This window comes from Dermacentor variabilis, chromosome 1, assembly GCF_050947875.1.
Source record: "Dermacentor variabilis isolate Ectoservices chromosome 1, ASM5094787v1, whole genome shotgun sequence".
NCBI lineage: Eukaryota > Metazoa > Arthropoda > Arachnida > Ixodida > Ixodidae > Dermacentor > Dermacentor variabilis.
The window spans coordinates 34,127,334-34,139,670 of NC_134568.1; the positions used below are offsets into that span (position 1 = coordinate 34,127,334).

A 12,337-nucleotide genomic window follows, 5' to 3' on the forward strand; every position below is an offset into this window, starting at 1 on the left:
ACAAAAAGACTTAAACAAATGACATCCAAAGGGCCACACGGGTGGGTAGCTGAGTGGGAAAACATTAAGAACGACGTCAAGATTATTGCGATTGAAAGGGGAACCATTATTAGTCAAAAGCAAAAGCGTAATGAAAAAGAACTCCAGTGCCAACTCGATTTTCTTATATGTATGGAAAGCGGCAATCCCGGCATGTATATAAAAGCAATTCGCGATGTGAAAAGCAAACTAGAAGTAATTGCAACCGAAAAGTACAGAGCAGCAGTGATAAGGGCACGAGCCGAAAAGATATGGTTGGGTGAAACGCCCAACAAGCGAGCGATGCGTGACGAAAGAAAATACGCGGCTCAAAAGGAAATACGACAGATCAACTACCGTAACGAACAGACATCAGACAGGAGTAAAATTGAGCAGGCATTTGTCGAACATTACAGCGAATTATTTGCGAATAAAAAAGGCGATAGAACTGCGCTGCGAGCCGAGGTTATTAATCTAATGCCTACGCTCGATGAAGAATGTAAGGCGCGATTAGAACAGCCAATAAGTATAGATGAAGTGAAAAGTGCCATAAAAGAATTAACTCCAGGAAAAACACCTGGGCCGGACGGAATAGGAGCAGCCTTTTACAAAATATTCATTGAAGAAATCAGCCCAATTTTGCATAGCGTTATTAGCAAAACCTATGAGGAAAAACGGTTACCGCCTTCCTTCCGCGCTGCCCATATTGTTTTGATACCGAATACAGATGATCCAACTAGACTGTTATCAGTAGGGGCCTATCGCCCAATAACTCTTACAAATGTGGACTATAAGATCTATACCAAAGTTTCAGCTAAACGTTTGCAAAGCGTTATTATGCTTCTCGTTGGACCGCACCAGACGTATGGAATAGAAGGACGTTCGATATGTACAAATGTGCATGTAGCCCGCAGTGTTCTGGAATGTTGTGATGCCATCTCGGGAGGAGTTGCTATGTTACAACTCGATCTCGCCAAGGCTTTCGACCGTGTCGCACACGATGTTCTTTTCTCTGTGCTTGAACATGTCAATATTGGCAAAGTGTTATTAGAAGGTTTAAACATGGCTTATAATGATTGTACTGTACGCATCATGGTTAACAAGAACCTCACCCAGAGTATTGACGTCCGGTCATCTATAAAACAAGGATGTGCGTTGTCATCGCTCCTTTTCGCTCTTTATCTTGAACCCTTCTGCCTCAGTCTTATTAATAATGAAAAAGTACATGGTTTCAGGCTTCAGACGCATCATGTGAAAATCCTTGCCTACGCTGATGATGTAGGAATCTTTTGCACTGACCGTAATAGCATAGAAGAAGCCATAAGCGTCACCAAAGATTTTTGCAAACAGACAGGTTCCGCGATAAACTGGGAAAAAAGTGTCGGTTTCTGGCACGGAATATGGGACTTTAAACCAGAAAGATTTGCGACCATCACGTGGGCAAGAACTCCTTCTACGTATTTAGGCGTGCCTCTCGAGCAATATAAACAAACTGCAGATTACTGGGTAACCTGACGCCAAGGGTGAAGGAAGAAATTGGAGGGTGGCAAGGCCGCGAATTATCGATGTTTGCTAGGGTCAGTGCGTGCAATGTTTTTTTGATTGCCAAAGTGTGGTATGTGTTGCAGTTTTTGTCAATGTCACGCGTCAACGTGCAGAATCTGCACCGAATATTTGCGGTTTTTATTTGGGGCTCCAATTAGGAGAGAATCAGCCGCACTATTCTGTTTCGCCCAGTGAAAGACGGAGGCCTCGGCCTTTCTTATCTGTTCATCCGACAAATTGTGTCGCGTTTTATATTCCTGCGGGACACGAGAGACCCGTTTTTGAGAGCGATGATGCAAATGCGCCTTAAGAATGTATTGCCCGAATTTGTTGTGTCTAGTGCGGCTGCAATCGACTGTGGTGTAAAAGGTTACCTCAGGGAATTAGTCACGTCGTTTAGGATACTTAAAACACGCATCTCATTCGAGTACCTGAGCCTTGCACCGAGAAAGAAACTATATAAAGATTTAATCGATGTAATGATGCCAGTACCTTTATACAGATCGCCAAACATTGCAGGCCCAGATCAAGATGTATTAAAAAGAGTTCGAAAAATGACTGTTAGAGGAGCTGTTAAAACATTCTTTTTCAAATTACACACAAACACACTCCCTGTAAAAACATGGCTTGATGAAAAGGGAATATTTGTACCGTGGACAACAAACTGCCTTTTGTGAAAGAAACCAGAAACAATGGAACACACGTTCATTGATTGTTTGGATCCAGTCTTTTTTTGGGATGTTTTGCAACGAACCATGAAGAAAGAGTTACCGATAACACCACACGGAATTCGATATCTCTCAGTACAGAATGAAAACAGCTTCCCCTATGACATGATCATGATACTGGGGCTACATAGCCTTTGGATCACGAGAATGGGAGTCAGGCGCGCAGACCCCAAGGCAAAGTCAGCCAGAGAAAACTTGATAGAGAGCATAACCTACATGCGCGAGGTATATAGTACTTTAACCGAGCCACCAGATTGGATTTGGGTACTTGATGAGTTGGTACGAATGAAAATTTTTTATTTAACCACACTGGTCAAGCAGACCAAGGTGGGTTTTATGTATGTACATGCCTTTTCTGAATAAAAGCTAAAAAAAAAGTGGCGCATCATTCTGCTTCCGGCAGCCGATCTGAGCGGTCAGCAGAATCATGGGCTCCAGTGGAGCAGCGACAGCGGCCACTTTTGGCCGCAGAAACAGGTTCAACGATGATAAGGATTATGCTTTTATTTTGCCGCAGCTGCCTAAAGGACAACTGGTGATTAACACCGTCTTTTTGCACGGTGATGTACGTGCGAGGCCGTACAAGGTGGAGGATTTCAGGGATGCCCGTCTGCCGACGGGCCTGCTGCCGGACGTGGTATGCATAGGGGCGTACCAAATCAATCACGTCTGGGCAGTGACCCTCTGCGATGCAACTGCAACGAAAAGGCTGCTTGCCCTGAAGGAACTTCAAGTGAAGGGACGACGGTGCCTCATCACTGACCCGCTGGACCAACAGGTGAAGCTTAGGCTTCACTGGCTGCTCTACGGCGTTGCCGACGAGGACGTCCGGACGGCTTTCGCGGCTTTCGGCAAGGTGGAGGAGGTGAGCCGGGAACGGTGGCGCGTTGAAGGCATGGGAACCAAGACCTCAACCCCCAGGACCGTCCTTCTCAAGCTGATGGCCAGCATGAAGGTGGAAGACCTCGCCCATGAGATCCGCGTCGGTGGAGAGTTAGCCTTAGTCGTCGTTCCCGGTCGACCGATGCAGTGCCTGCGCTGCCACGGCACGGGACACGTCCGCCGTGAGTGCAGAGTACCGCGTTGTACCCGGTGCAGACGTTTCGGCCACGTCGACGCTGAATGCGTGAAGTCCTATGCCGCTGTGACAGGCCCACCAGCGAATGATGTTGCGGCAGAGCACCTCATGGATGTAGCCGAGGCGGAGGACGCGGCTAAAGGAACCGGTGACATGGTGTCGACAGAGACAAGTAGTGGGACGACGATTCTGGAGGTAGACGGCAACGCGGCTGAGGCTACTCAGAAGCCGAGTAGGACGGAACGGGATGCTACGACCCAGGGGCAGGCGACGGGAAACGTCAGTGAAGACGCAACTGACGACGCGACCGGAATGCAGCAGGACGAGGGCGTCACCGACGACGACCGTACTGGGGCTCTTGCTGCCTCCGTCAAGCGCACCCACCACCAGACGAAGGACCACGAGGATCGGGCACCCAGCACCAGTGAGGGACCGCCGACGAAGACGCCTCATGGGAGGCGGAAGGGCTACAAGCCAAAGCCCAATGTACCGCCTGAAAGGAAGCCTGTCGACAAAGCGGCCACGTCTAAGGACACCAACAAACCGGGAGGTCCCGGAGGCGGCTAGCCGAGGGCTAGTCGTGAGCGGTAAGCACCATGCTCCGGGCCTACTTTACTTTTCTTTTAGATCAAGATGGCTCAAATACCGTCCCTGAGGATTGCCACATTAAACGTGAGAGGGCTGGCGGCTAGTCGTAGGCAAAGTAAGGTCCTATGTTTGGTCACTGACCACGACATAGACGTACTAGCCGTCCAGGAAACTAAGGTTGAAGGAGAGGAGGAGACCGGGAGCATGGTGCGACGTTTCACGACTAGGTATTTTGCGGTGGTTAGCCATGCTGTAGGCACGGCTGGAGGGTGCGTTCTTCTTGTGAAGAAGCTGCCTGGACTGCAGATTCAGAGCATTTTTTCGTGTCAGTCAGGAAGGATTGTTCTTTGTGATATTGTTATGGGTGATTCAGAGTTCCGCATCATATGCGTATATGCGCCGAATTCAGTAGATGAGCGCGCCCGTTTTTTTTCGAACCTTTCACGATATGTTTGTTGTAATATGCGCGTGATGATGTTAGGGGACTTTAATTGTGTGTTGAGTGCTGGAGACAGAGTCAATAATGCAGGTGTGCGTGACCGAAGCAATGAAGTGTTATCAAATTTAATTAATGAAAATGAACTCGATGATGTTTATGAATGTCTGGAAGGGGGGCGTCAAGTGACTTTTACACGTTTTCAGGGCAGCAGCCATGTGCGTTTGGACCGAATGTACATTTCATTGGATATAATTCCAAGATGCCACGGTTACTGTGTAGTACCAGTGTCGTTTTCAGATCACTGCCTTGTGAAATGTAACGTAGGTATAATGAAAAAGAGACATGTATTTAACTGGGATATGTGGAAACTGAATGCCTTGTTACTAAATGACCAGCCCTTTTTACAGGTAGTACGGGATGCGATTAATGAATTTCAATGTGATGCTGTGGGAATAATCGTCGAGAAGTGGGAATGTTTTAAAGAAAAGATTAAAATGAAAGCAATAGAAAGATCCAGTTGTAAAAAATTCGAGAAGGAAATGAAAGAAAAGGGTTTCAGAACACTGCCTGGGCAGCTGCTAACGCTTGAGTGCAAAGAGCCTGGTGCGTACAAAGACGATGTGCGAAACGTCAAAGAAAAACTTGAACTGTTTGACAAGGAACGCTATCAAGGAGCCATCGTGCGAGCACGAGCGGATGTCCTAGCGGCAGGGGAGACGCCCACTAAAAGGGCGCTGGGTCTTGAGAAGGCGTATGGACGAAGAAACCATGTCGACCAGATTTTAGTGAATGGGAATGTTGTTGAAGACAGTGATAGCATTCAGCGCGCCTTCTTTGAGTACTATCACTCGCTCTTCGCATTTCAGGAAGCGAATGTTGAGGGTTTTAAAGCAGGTTTTCTGCATCGCATGCCACGTTTGAGCAATGACGTAAAAAAGCGATTAGAGGAAAAAATAAGGGAGAGAGAAGTCCAAAAGGCAATCGACGATTTGAACTTGGGTAAATCACCGGGACCTGATGGACTCAGCGCGGGTCTATATAAAGCTTTTAAAAGAGAGCTGGCGCCTTTGCTTGCGCATGTATTTAATGACGCATACGAAAAGAAATCATTACCACCTTCCTTTGGAAAAACGCACACCATTCTAATACCGAAGAGCGATCAAATAGACAAACTCAGATTTGTGTCATCCTACAGACCGATTTGACTAACAAACGTCGATTATAAAATATTTATGAAGGTTTTAGCTAGCAGGCTTCAAGGCGTCATCAAGGAAATAGTCGCAGACCATCAAACTTGTGGCATCAAAGGGCGATCTATTTTTTCAAACATCCATAAGATGCGATGTGTGCTCGAGTGCTGTGACGTCATAGGTGGCCGTGTTGCAGTACTTCAGCTCGACCTAGAGAAAGCGTTCGATTGTGTCGCTCACGTTATTTTGTTTGCCATCTTAGATCATGTTAATGTCGGTTCCATCATCACTGAGGGCGTGGCCTTGGCGTACCAGAACTGCACAACAAGATTAATTGTTAACAAGTGTCTGGGGGCCCCCATTAACATCAGGCGTTCAGTGCGCCAAGGCTGCCCCCTCAGTCCGCTATTATTTGCTATCTACGTAGAAGCAATGTGTGTAGCAATTAATGAAAATGACGGAATACGTGGTTTCAGATTGGCAGCGACCGAAGTGAAGTTGCTCGCATATGCAGATGACATTGCAGTGTGTTGCACTGACAAACCAAGTGTAACGGAAACCATATCTGTAGTACAACATTTCTGCGCCGTAACGGGTAGCAGCGTAAACTGGGGCAAATCGCTAGGCTTGTGGCACGGGGACTGGTTTTCTGCACCCGACTATTTCGCGAACGTGAACTGGGTGAAAACTCCGACCAGGTATCTGGGTGTTCCCCTCGACAGGTATAATAGCAGCGACGAATACTGGAGGAACCAAACCAAGGAACTGAATGAAAAAGTAGACAAATGGAAAAGTACTAACCTGTCCATTTTTGCAAGAGCGACAATTTGTAACGTGTTTTTTATTACTAAGTTATATTACGTCTTGCAAACGCTGTATTGTTCTAGAGTAAATGTGCAAAGGCTGCACAGAGTGTTCGCAGTTTTCATCTGGGGATCAACATGGGAAAGGTGTAGCCGAACAAATTTGTTCAGAAGAGTGAAGGATGGGGGTGTGGGCCTGGCGCATCTTTTTGTTCGTCAAGTTGTAAACCGATTTTTGTTTTTTCGCGATGTTCGCGATCCTTTTCTGCGCGCCGTATGTCAGCTAAGGTTGAGTAACGCTTTGCCGGCACATGTTGTTAGCACGGCAAATTTGACTGGAACTCTGCGTGGTTATTTCAAGGAAGTTGACAGTGTACGCTTCCTTTCTGTTCGTTTTACAAATGATTACCTTTGTGATGTGAAAAGGAAAACATTGTATAGAGATATATGCGACATTGTTTTCCCAGTGCCCTTATACAGAGCCATATACAGTGGAGGGCCAGGACAGGATGTACTTAAAAGAGTAAAACAGATGCAGGTGCCACCAGGGGTAAAGACCTTCTTCTTTAAGCTACACACAGGAACGCTCTCCGTGAAGACGTTTCTGGAGGAACGGGGTTGTCTCGTACCTTGGGGGTCGCACTGCTATATATGCAAGAAGCCCGAAAATATAGATCACGTTTTCCTACATTGCTGGGCGGCAGTTTTCTTCTGGGACGTCTTAAAGCGAACCCTGAAGAAAGAGCTGCCGGTGGACCCCCAAGGTATCAGGTATCTGGCCATTAAAGATGACGACGGGGTTCCCTATGACTAATGTTAAATGCTCTACACTGTATATGGCGGGCTCGTATGGCAGGGTACCATCGCGATCCTGATGCTAGGTCAGCTCGTGCTTACTTCAAGGAATGTATGTCGCGATTTATTGAAATCCATAAAATACAAGAATGTGTACCGGATTGGCTGTCGAGGCTAGAACCCCTGACAGCCATGAAGGAATTTTAGTATGACAAAGCCAGTCCAATGTGGACAGACGGCTTTATTGTGCGGTTTCTTTCCTTACGCACCTTCCGTTTTTTTTTCCTCCTCCAACGGTTGGAATTTGTGATACACAAGTGTGTGCTAACTGTACCGTCTGAGTAATGTCGAAGACCGGCAATAAATAAATAAAAAAAAAAGTTGGAGGTTCGATTCCTCCCGGTGGCGAAGCTCCTCTTTTATTATTTATTCATACTGATATATTTTCTGTGGTGTGTGCATGCGGAGGAACGTGCACCACGGCCGCCTCCGTGGCCGTGGCTAGAAATATCACAATGTCAACAGCTTCCTTTGTTTGCTCGATGGGAAATGTTCAAAAATAGAGTAAAAAATGAGGCGATTGCCATTTCATGTGAGCTGTCTCAAAGAAAAAAAAGCTGAAAAGCATTACCTTCATGATCTACTTCGCAAGCTGCACGCTTTCGAAAGCCAGGAACCAGGGTTGTAAGCGATGAAATAAACACAGTTCGCGCACAAATACAGAAATATGAGACGGAAGTGAACAAAGGAGCGATGGTTCGTTCACGCACAACTCGCTTCACAGAGGAACAGCCCACAAAAAGGGCTCTCGGTGATGAGAAGCGATACGCGCTTTCCAAGCAAATATTAGAAATTGAGTCTGGTGGGTCTATATACACAGACACGTCCCAAATAATAAGCCTATTTGAAGCTCACTATAAAGATCTTTTCGCTGCAGTTAAGCCTCAGAATGGATACGAAGAAAACGCTGATCAGTTTATTTCGCTTATGCCACACTTAGAAGAAGATGATCGACTCAGCGTTGATGGGCCAATAACTCGAGAAGAAATTAATTTTGCCGTCGAAACGCTGCAGAAGAACAAGACGCCTGGTCCTGATGGCCTTAGTGCTGAATTTTATATAAAATTTCAGGAATTCCTGTGTCCTTTTCTGCAGCAGCTTTTCGAGGCAGCCTATCAATATGGTGAACTTCCTCCATCTTTATATCAGGGCCACACAACCTTAATACCAAAAAGCACTGATGATGAAACAATAGAGTAAACGGATATAGGCCGATATCATTATGTAACGTGGATTACAAAATATTTGCAAAGATACTGACAAATAGATTGCAGACAGTCATTACTAAATTAGTAGGTGATCATCAAACATGCGGAATTCGAGGCCGCTCTATACAGACAAATGTTCATATCGCACGTTCAGTCCTTGAGTGCATAGAGGGTAGTACGGATCAAGTAGCTCTTCTCCAGATTGACCTCGCCAAAGCCTTTGATAAGGTTCAACACGAATTTTTATTCCAACTACTGCGACATCTTCAGTTAGGGGATGTATTATACAATGGTATAACACTTTGTTATAAACACTGCACTACAAAGTTAATTGTGAACCGTACCCTCTCAGATATAATACAAGTACAGTCATCCGTTCGTCAAGGTTGTCCGCTCTCGCCTTTACTCTTCGCCATATACTTAGAACCGCTTTGCTTAAGCGTGCTTTGCGACTCGAGCATTAAAGGATATATGTATGCCGATGAGGAAATTAAAGTGCTAGCTTATGCAGGTGACATTGCCTTCTTTTGCGTCGATAAGCCAAGTATTACCAAGGCAATAAACGCTACCCTGCGTTTCTGTGAGACTGCAGGAGCTACTGTAAATTTTGATAAAAGTAGAGGCTTTTGGCTAGGCATGTGGGCGTCACTCCCTCTGCATTCGCGAATATTCATTGGAATCAGTCTCCGTTGCGATATCTTGGAGTACCTCTCGATAACTTCCGTAATAGTGGACCTCATTGGGCGTCCACGGTAACCACTATCCGTCGAAAGGTGACAACCTGGCAAGGACGTGATCTCTCCATTTTTGCGAGAGCTAAGGCATGCAATACATTTCTCGCTTCCAAGCTTCTTTATGTTCTGCAGGTCTTGCACTGCTCACGTGTCCATGTCCAGGCATTTCATAGAATATTTGCATGTTTTATTTGGCATTCATCATGGGAAGCCATGAGAAGGGACAACCTTTTTCTCTCGCTTGAAAAGGGAGGCCTGGGTCTTGTGCATTTGTTTGTGCGATAATTGGTCATGCGCTTATTTTACCTTAAAAATGTCCGTCATCCATTCCTTCTCGCAGTTAATCGAGCACGTCTTGCGTCACACGTCCCTTTTCTTTTTGTCACGACAAACTTTGCTCAAGAACTACCGTTATGGGGCTTCTTAAAGGAACTTGTCGGCACTATTTCATTCTTAAAAGCCAGATTCAACCTTGAATATTTGTTTACCGTTAATCGCACGTCGCTAAATGCAGCACTTATAGATAACATTTTCCCTGAACCTCTGTACCGAAAGCCGTATCTGTCTCTATTTGGTCAAGATGTTCTTTGCCGTGTCCGTAGAATGTGCATTGCGCCAGCAGCGATAACGTTTTTCTTTAAGCTGCACACCTCCACACTGCCAGTTAAAACGTGGCTTCAGGAAAAAGGACTGTATGTACCCTGGAATACAAATTGTAGGCTTTGCAATCAACCCGAGACAATAGAACATTGCTTTATACTTTGTCGTGACGCATTTCTTTTTTTGGGACATTTTACAAAGAACTATCAAAAAAGACGTTCCTCTCACATGTTATGGTATCCGGTTCCTTCCTTTCAAAAAGACAGCCAGTAATACACCATATGATTTGTTTGTTATTAGGACTTTATTCATTATGGAGAAGTCGAATGATCGACAGACATGCCGAGCCACCTCGCTCGACAAGGTCTATCTTCCGACAAGAGACTGCTCAAGTCCGGAGTGTAGTGGCTACATATGATCCCGTCCCTGAATGGATTTCGCGTCTGGACACTTGTGTTTGTTTACCAGAATTTTGAACTGTCATTGGACTTTATACTTTCTGTGAATTTGTTTCTCTTGTATGATCGTATGCAATGTAACTGCATCGGTTTGACAGTAACGATAATTCCATGCAATAAAGAAAAAAAGAAATCCGTGGCGCAATCGGTTAGCGCGTTCGGCTGTTAACCGAAAGGTTGGAGGTTCGATTCCTCCCGGTGGCGAAGCTATCCTTTTTTTATTTATTCATACTGATATATTTTCTGTGGTGTGTGCATGCGGAGGAACGGGCACTACGGCCGCCTCCGTGGCGCAATCGGTTAGCGCGTTCGGCTGTTAACCGAAAGGTTGGAGGTTCGATTCCTCCCGGTGGCGAAGCTTCCCTTTTTTTATTTATTCATGCTGATATATTTTCTGTGGTGTGTGCATGCGGAGGAACGTGCAACGCGGCCGCCTCCGTGGCGCAATCGGTTAGCGCGTTCGGCTGTTAACCGAAAGGTTGGAGGTTCGATTCCTCCCGGTGGCGAAGCTTTCCTTTTTTTATTTATTCATACTGATATATTTTCTGTGGTGTGTGCATGCGGAGGAACGTGCACCACGGCCGCCTCCGTGGCGCAATCGGTTAGCGCGTTCGGCTGTTAACCGAAAGGTTGGAGGTTCGATTCCTCCCGGTGGCGAAGCTTTCCTTTTTTTATTTATTCATACTGATATATTTTCTGTGGTGTGTGCATGCGGAGGAACGTGCACCACGGCCGCCTCCGTGTCATTCTGCTTCCGGCAGCCGAGCTGAGCGGTCAGCAGAATCATGGGCTCCAGTGGAGCAGCGACAGCGGCCACTTCTGGCCGCGGAACCAGGCTAAATGACGATAAGGATTATGCCTTTATTTTGCCGCAACTGCCTAAAGGTCAAGTAGTGATTAATACCGTCTTTTTGCACGGAGATGTACGTGCGAGACCGTACAAGGTGGAAGATTTCAGGGACGCCCTTCTGCCGACGGGCCTGCTGCCTGATGTGGTATGCATAGGGGCGTACCAGATCAACCACGTCTGGGCAGTGACCTTCAACGATGCGACTGCCAGAAGAAGGATCCTGGACCTTAAGCAACTTCAAATTAAGGGACGACGATGCGTCATCGTTGACCCGCAGGATCAGCAGGTGAAGCTAAGGCTTCACTGGCTGCTGTACGGCGTTGCCGACGAGGACGTTCGGACGGCATTCGCGGCTTTCGGCAAGGTGGAGGAGGTGAGCCGGGAGCGATGGCGCGTCGAAGGCATGGCAACGAAGACCTCAACCACCAGGACCGTCATTCTCAAATTGAAAAGCGGCATGAAAGTGGAGGACCTGCCACATCAGATACGCGTCGGCGGAGAGTTAGCCTTGGTCGTGGTGCCCGGTCGACCGATGCAGTGCCTGGGCTGCCACGGCACTGGACACGTCCGCCGTGAGTGCAGAGTTCCCCGATGTACCTTATGCAGACGTTTCGGCCACGTCGACGATGACTGCGTAAGATCTTATGCCACCGTAACACGCCCAGTAGCTAGTGACTTTGCGGCAGAGCACGTCATGGACGTGGCCGAAGCGGAGGACGCTGTTAAAGGAACGCTAGACACGGTCTCGACAGCGACAGCCAGTGGGACGACGCCTTTGGGCGTGGTCAGCAAGGTGGCTGAGACTACCGTGAAGCCGAGTGGGACGGTGCAGGTCGCGACCGCTGAGGGCCAGTCTACGCAGAGCAGTAGTGAGGACTCGCTCGACAACGATGCGACGGCAATGCAGCAGGAGGAGGCCGTCCTCGACGGCGACCGGACTTCGACTCTTGGTGCGCCAGTCAAGCGCCCCCATGACCAGACTAAGGACCGCAACGACGGTGCGACCAGCACCAGCGAAGGGCCGCCTACAAAGACACCTCTTGGGAGGCGCACGAGCTTGAAACCAAAGCCGAATGTCCCACCTGAGAGAAAGCCTGCGGACAAAGTGCCGCCCACAAACAACGCCGGGAAGCCGGGAGGTCCCGGAGGCGGCTAGCCGAGGGCTGGTCGTGAACGGTAAGCACCATGCCCCGGGCCTACTTTTTTCTTTAGCTCAACATGGCACAGATACCGTCCCTTAATA

The 12,337-nt window shown here is 47.4% G+C and overlaps 3 non-coding genes across 3 annotated transcripts; all 3 read left to right on the plus strand.

The window, feature by feature from the left end:
• Window positions 1-10,525: 10,525 nt before the first annotated feature.
• TRNAN-GUU (transfer RNA asparagine (anticodon GUU)) lies at window positions 10,526-10,599 on the plus strand. Its single transcript has one exon. It is a non-coding gene; the product is annotated as a tRNA-Asn (tRNA).
• A 77-nt stretch (window positions 10,600-10,676) lies between these two features.
• TRNAN-GUU (transfer RNA asparagine (anticodon GUU)) lies at window positions 10,677-10,750 on the plus strand. Its single transcript has one exon. It is a non-coding gene; the product is annotated as a tRNA-Asn (tRNA).
• A 77-nt stretch (window positions 10,751-10,827) lies between these two features.
• Window positions 10,828-10,901, plus strand: TRNAN-GUU (transfer RNA asparagine (anticodon GUU)). The gene has a single exon. It is a non-coding gene; the product is annotated as a tRNA-Asn (tRNA).
• Window positions 10,902-12,337: the final 1,436 nt, after the last annotated feature.